We start from the raw sequence: 6,845 nt of genomic DNA, 5'->3' as shown, positions 1-6,845 counted from the left end.
TGTAAACAAAGAGCACAAAACAAAAGCCTTCCCCCCCAAGATTTGAAAATACTTTGTCCCCTTATTGGTCCTTTGGGTCAGGTGCCAGCCAGGTTAGCTGAGCTTCTTAACCCTTTACAAGTAACAGGATGTTGCTTCTGACCAGGAGGGATTTTATAGCACTGTATAGAGAAAGATGGTTACCCTTCCCTTTATATTTATGAGACAGGCCCATCTTGGTTTTTCTCGGTAACAAGACAAATTGTTCAGGAGGACACTGAGCATGAAGAGGATGATAGCTATGTATATGCCTGAGTGCAATAGAACTTACTCAACACTGTTGAACCACCCTCTATTGAAATGGCCGGGTGACTCCATTGCCTTCAGAGATTCCATAAGCGTAGGTCAAGATGTGATTGTCCAGCCAAGGTCTCCTTAACTTTTCCAACCCCCACCAGAGCTTAATTTGGTTTGGTGGGTGTTAACCCACAGATGGGGGTAGTGGTGAGCTCTGATTAATATGAAATTAAATAAAACTTCAAGAGTTTGTAGAACACTAGTGGTCAGCTTAAATAAAGCATCAGGAGTCTGTAGAGTGCTACACGTCAGTTTTCTAGCAAATTGAAGTTATTAAAAGCAAGTTTAAAAAATGTACCTTCCACTGCAGGGAAAGGGAGGCAGTCATGTGGTTATTCTGTTTTCCTGCACATGTATTTGTGCCTTTGGGTTAAAGGACAAGCTAAATTTTAGTTAGTAGTATTCCCCAAATGTATAAACCCCTATACAACTTTTTTAAAACCTTGTGTGTTTTAAATAGTACTAAACCCAAGCACAGTAAAATGGGATTTTACCTTGTCTAGGTAAAATACAGCTTGAAGTTGCTGTTTCCACACTAAACAGCTCACACTGCAATATAGACATTTCTGAAACTTGCTTTTAAATGTGTGTATGTGTTGCAAACTTTTTGATGCTTATATTGTGATTCAGGGACATATGCCATGTGTCTTATTTTGATATGGGAAAATATGTCTCCTCAGGAAAGGAGGGTACATAGGGATGTGGGTTTTTTAAAGTATTTTGTTGCAAACTGTGATTTTTGGATGCTTAAAATACTGGGGTTTTGTGGTTTGTTTAGATGTGTGGAATTGTTTGCATGCTTTTGCTAATGTGTGCATGGGGAAACAAACTGGTATTAAAAAGTCTGTCTATGTTTTGGAGAAAATAAATCAAACCTGAATGGATGGAGTTGTGTGTGAGTGCTTGTTTTACAGCCTGAAATGGATTTTGGAAAGCAATGAATTTTACATTTTAAATTTAAATTTAAATTTTACATTTACTTTTAAACAGCAAAAACAATACAAAACCCCTAGTTAGTATTTTATTTTGAAATGTTACAAGACAATTTCATGTGTTTTTGTAATTAGGATATCCCGCACATTTCAGTCAAAACCAGACATACCCTTAGACAAGAGTCTGAATAAGCTCAAAGAAAAAAAGCAAGACAACTGAAAAGGAAAATTCTCCAGCATCAACAACTGATAGTCAGTTGAAACCCAGTAAATATATTTTGATTATTCATCAAATAATCGTGGTTGTTTAACCAATTTCAGTTTTAAGTAAATACATAGGGATGGGTAGGACTGGAGAGAAAGAGATTATAAAATTAAAGGTGTTGTGTGTTTGTGTGTGTGTGTGTGTGTTTGAAATTTGTAAAATGTTCATTGGATGCTAAACTGGAACATCGGTTTTCTTAATCAGGCCTGTGCAACTTTCCTGATGATGCTCTAGTCAGAGCTACAGAGACACTGCCTACAGAACTAACCAAAAAATGAGAATCTGTTCTGAAACCTTTAACAACCATTCCAGCACAAAACAGCAGAATGGCAAAGACATCAGGACAGCCCAAAGTTCAGATATATCAAGACAAAGTACAAAACAAAAGATGCTGGTAAAAAGCAACAGTGCAAACCCAGCTCCAGTTCCTCAGTGGTCAACAACACATCAAGCCAAGATTCATAAACCCAGATCATGTATTTTAGGGGTTGCGAGTATTAAAAAGAATCAAAGACTGAAAGTACACATGGTGCAGGGAAGGCTACACTCTGTGATAATGTTGTTGAAATAATTTTGCTTAAAGGACATTAAGTAGCTTATTAATATTGGTTGTAAAGGTCTTGAAAACTGGAAGCAAAAATTGATAATGGATGTTCTACCCCTCCGTACAGGCCCTTTGAGTGAATCTGCGAGACTGTTAAAGGTTACAAAGGCTATGCTGACTGCTGTAAAATATCTGTCGTTTCTAACAGCAGAAGGTAGGTCTAAACAAACAGGACAAGACATGGGTATCAAGGCTGTAGAGACAAAGGGGAGTAAAGGGGATTTGAATACAACAAGGCCTGCACAGGGTTTGAGAGGGGGTGGTGTTAGAGGTAAGAACTGTGGTACACAACAGTTGCAGGGGAAACAAACTTGGGGGCAGCATTTGTATCCGCAGGTTTAGGGGGATAAACAGACTGCTAATAAAACATTACAGGCCAGGCTCATTGCTTATTTAAAAAAAAAAAAGCTAAAGAGGTGGTGAGGACACAAAACAAAAAGATGCCCCCAATGGAGGCTCTCAAACTGTCATGACTAAGAATGAGATGTGGTTTCTGGCCCTGTTCTTCTAGGGGGAAGTGATGACTCTGAGTCTGATTTAGAAATTACCCAGAAGGCTCCATAGCAGGGTTCCCATCTACTCCTGATGATCCTTGCAGTGTGGAAGGGACCACGGCGGAAGCAGTCTGGCCTTCCAGTCACAGCTGGGCTGGGGTCTGCACATCAAAGATGGTAGACACTGAGCAGGAGTCTGAGAATCACAGGACTGGATACAGTAAGTAAGAATCTGGGTCAGGGTTAGGTTGGGGTTGAAGATTGAAGATTAGAGGAAGTAACAGCCCAGAATCCGGGGCAAAGTCAGGCTGGAGTCAGAGACCTGAGATCAGGGGAAGTTTAGTGTGATAGCAGGCTAAAGTCTGTGTGGTTGCCCATGTTAGGTGAGAAAAGTTAAACATGAAGCAGTTATGCCAACCAAACCAAAGTCAGGCCAAGAATGTCTGCTGGGAAAGTCTCTGAAAGTAGAATGACAAAATACTTGTTTAAGATACCGAGAGTGAGAAAAAGGGGAGGCCTGCATTCCTGCATTATCGTACCAGATGTTCTGAGAATGAGATGGAGACACACTGTCTCCACTCCCTGTTTTTGTTTCATGTATGTTTTTAACTCCTTGTCTCCAGTTTGACAACTGGATTAATAAGAAAGTTGGGGAGGCATAACAACTTGCAAAAAGCTATATACAATAGAAGATAGGTATGTATGCATGATAAAGGACCTTTAACTAGCAAAGGGCGGGGGGGGGGGTTGGAGCTATTTCATGAATAATTTGTGACGCGACGGACCTGTCTATAAAAACCTATTAGTTTTATTTAGAGGTGGCTGGTTCTCTTTGGAGACGGGCTGCTCTCTATTGTTGTGTGCACTCTTCAGTAAAGAGCTTTGTGTTCGGACCTTGCTGGTGTTGCCTGTCTCTCTCCGGTCAGACAACGAACCGTGCCATCTGGGGTTCGAGTCCTCGACAATTTGGCGACCACGAAGGGACCTGTCTGACTCTCCGGCACGGGATCAGACTCTAAAGCAATGCAGCGCACATCCTCCGGTTTCAAGGAGCCTTGCCAGTGATCTGATCCCTGCGTCGGCGATAAGGCATGTTCTGTGAACCAGCAGGAGCCCATAGAAATCCAGCAACGTCCACCTACCCTTTGAGTAGGATCCAGATCCAGGTCTTCGGGGTTTGAGTCCCTGGAGAGGTAAGCGATCGCTTGATACTAAGAGCTGGGGATTGTGGGTTTGAGTCCCTTTTCCCCTTAGGATGGGACAATTTGGTAGTAAATGCCTGGGGGACGCCCCGTTGTCTCTGATTCTCAGAGATTAGAAGGGAATCTCTGGAACTACTGGTTTAACTAAATCAAAAAAATGAAAAATTTATGTCATGTTCAATGGCCAGCTTCACCACTCGTTTGTCCCTGTCTAAAGAATGGCCAGCCTGCGGAAATTTTTCCGCAGACAGGATGGATTCCTTAAGAGATATTTTGGTCGATCTTAGACCGGGACAAATGGATTATTTGTTTGTGTGGTATAACTGTAAGCCTTAAGACTTCCAGGCAGAAAAGAAAGCACTGGCTAAGCAAGTCCTTCAGAGACTTGTCAAAATGTAATCATTTGTGCTCAGCATATGCCATAACAGCAGTGTGTCTGCCATAAGAGGAAATTAAATAGTTAAACTGCCAATTGGCCGTGCGTTCTGTCCAGGTGACAAGAGGGGGAGGACTCAAGTAGCCCTTGTGAGTGAGAATATTTAAGAGATGAGACCAGGAGGGCTAGGGGCTAGTTAAGAAGCCCACCCTCCTTGTTAAATTGGTAGTGGGACAAAGCTGGTGCTCATGGAAGGGACAGTTCAGAAAGAAAAATAGGATCGGGCCCAAGCGGGCAGGCAACAAATAGAGAGATTGGAAAACAGGTTGGAAACTTTGAGGGCATAGTGAAAGGAAAAGAGTAAATAATTACAGGAATGGGAAACGTAAATCCTGGAATAATACTTGGAATGGTAAAATCTGAGATGATTGGGTGTCGTTTTGGGAGATAAGCAAGTGATTTAAGAAAGAAAAGTGAGAAGTTGCTGGAGGGAATTAAGTAGTTGAACCTTGTGAAATACTAGAATGAAAAAGAATTCTTGGTTTCTTTGCAGCCATTTTGAGGAAAATGGGCCCTTTTCCAAAGGAATGCAATTATACAGTGCTATTCAATTAATATCTTACCAGGCTCCAAGGGGCTACAATAGGTGGTGTCTTCCTTTTCAGGTCACTGTGTGTTTGACAGCAGGAGTTAAAAGTAAAAGGCAATCAAAAGTCTGGTAAAGTTTATTGTGCCCTTTTTAAAGTAAGAATCTTTAAGCTGTGAATCCAAAAGCAAGCCGGAAAGCATTTGTTTTAATGTATATTGCCTAACTAATAAGGTAGAAGTCACTGAAATCTGGACTGCCTATGAAACAAATACAAGAAAATATGGGTAATTCCTCTGTTTTGCCTGCAATTAACAAGGGTATTTGTATGAAAAGGAAATATTTTAAGCAATGACTGACTGCCCAGAAGGGGTAGATGTATGTTCTTTTTGTCTTTCAGAAAATCAGAGAAAACTGATGCCAGCTGAAAAGCAATTCAATATATCATGAATTTACTGGCACAATAGGAATTATGTTCTGTGTTCTATGTTCTGTCTTGTGTTTGTCTTGTGGCCAGAATTGCTGTATTTAATTTTTCATAGGACAGTTTAGTTTAAAACTAAATAGAATGGTTAAATCAAAGTGTAGATACTTGTTTTATTCAACTTGGAATACAAAGTGTTTGGATAATATCAGGAAAATGTGATATACTAAAGTTTAATACATTTGCTTAAGTAAGAAAAAGAAATTTCATTGGCCAGATCTTTTAATTGAAAAATTGTTGTTAAAATTCATACACCGTACACAGTCTTTGGAAGCAAGAACATGAAAGGTTAACCCATTCCCCATATTATACATGGGATCCTTCTGGCTACCTCAAATTTCTAGCCAGAGGGCTGGGGAGGGAGGAAAGCTATTGGACACCAGAGGTTGTACCAAGTGGACTACTCAAAAGAGGGTGTGCTTGTCCTGGCTTGTTGCTCCAAAGCTCCATAATAAAGTCATTTTACTAGAAGGGTGTATGTGGCATACATTTAACTATATGAATAAAGTGCTGTATAATGGGCAATGTATATGTGTTCATTTTTGAACAAAGGTGTGTGAGTGGAAAGTGAAAGTTTCCTTTGCAGGTTAATAGAAGCCAAAAAGGGGAGAAGAAAAAGAACGGAGGACGAGGTAATTCAACATTGTAGCTGGCAGGCTTGGTCCAAAGATAAGACGCTGGCCTGCCCAAGGACACTACTCACAGCTAGGATTTGGCTGAGAGCCAAGAAAGAGGGGGGCTTGAATGTGCCCAAGCGGCTATGAGATCTGCAAAACACTGCCAGACATTAATGAAATGTATTAGGTCTCTGTATTTACAGGTGAAAGAAGTCCTACTCCAAGGATCTTGAGCAAACCTGCGATTTGTTAAAACCAGGTGACTGGGTCTACATAAAGGTCCATCAACGAAAGACTACTCTGGCCCCATGCTGGAAAGGCCCTTATTAAGTCCTGCTAATTACCAACACCACTGTGAAGTGCCAAGTACTGATTGCCTGGACCCATGCTTCTTACTGCAAAAAGACCCCTCCATCTTGAGATGACTTCATTTGATACTGCTCAGCCTGTCCCTCCTTCTGGGTTTTTTCTTTCCTCCTTTTGATCAGCAGAGAAAAGGACAAGGTGAAGTGCTAGTAACCTCTCCCTTGTCCACTGACAGAGCTAACCTGCATTGCACTGCTAGGGAACCTGACCTGGAAAAAGGTTCCCCAGAAGCAGATGGCATCGGACTTCGAGGGAGCTACGCACGTTCACCCCACCGTGAACCGGGTGAATCAGAAGCAGACGACATCTATGCTCAAGACAAATGGACTGCTAACCCTTTGGGCGACCTGAAGCTCTGACTGCAGCTAAAAAACCTTGAGTTGGTGGTGTCCACTCAGAGAGGTATGGCCCCGTTCTTTAGGCTGGGTTTATGTGTTTTTAATCTGTTTGTTATTTGTTATCTTTTTTTTTGGTGGTATGGGGAATTAAGATTATAGACTCACACAGATCTAACACATTTATTCGTCTTGCCCATGAAATGAAAGCTCGTATGCCAGCCCTACCAAATACTTCATGCTGGGTG

General features: G+C 41.3%; 1 long non-coding RNA gene across 1 annotated transcript; it reads left to right on the top strand.

The window, feature by feature from the left end:
- Nucleotides 1–3,450: 3,450 nt before the first annotated feature.
- On the top strand, nt 3,451–6,184 carry LOC122457643. The gene is made up of 2 exons (XR_006277291.1): nt 3,451–3,824; nt 6,100–6,184. It is a non-coding gene; the product is annotated as an uncharacterized LOC122457643 (long non-coding RNA).
- The last annotated feature ends 661 nt before the right edge of the window (nt 6,185–6,845 follow it).

Source organism: Dermochelys coriacea, chromosome 1 (assembly GCF_009764565.3).
Source record: "Dermochelys coriacea isolate rDerCor1 chromosome 1, rDerCor1.pri.v4, whole genome shotgun sequence".
Lineage (NCBI taxonomy): Eukaryota > Metazoa > Chordata > Testudines > Dermochelyidae > Dermochelys > Dermochelys coriacea.
The sequence above is the reverse complement of the archived record's forward strand: the minus strand, read 5'-3'. Positions and strand labels throughout refer to the sequence as shown.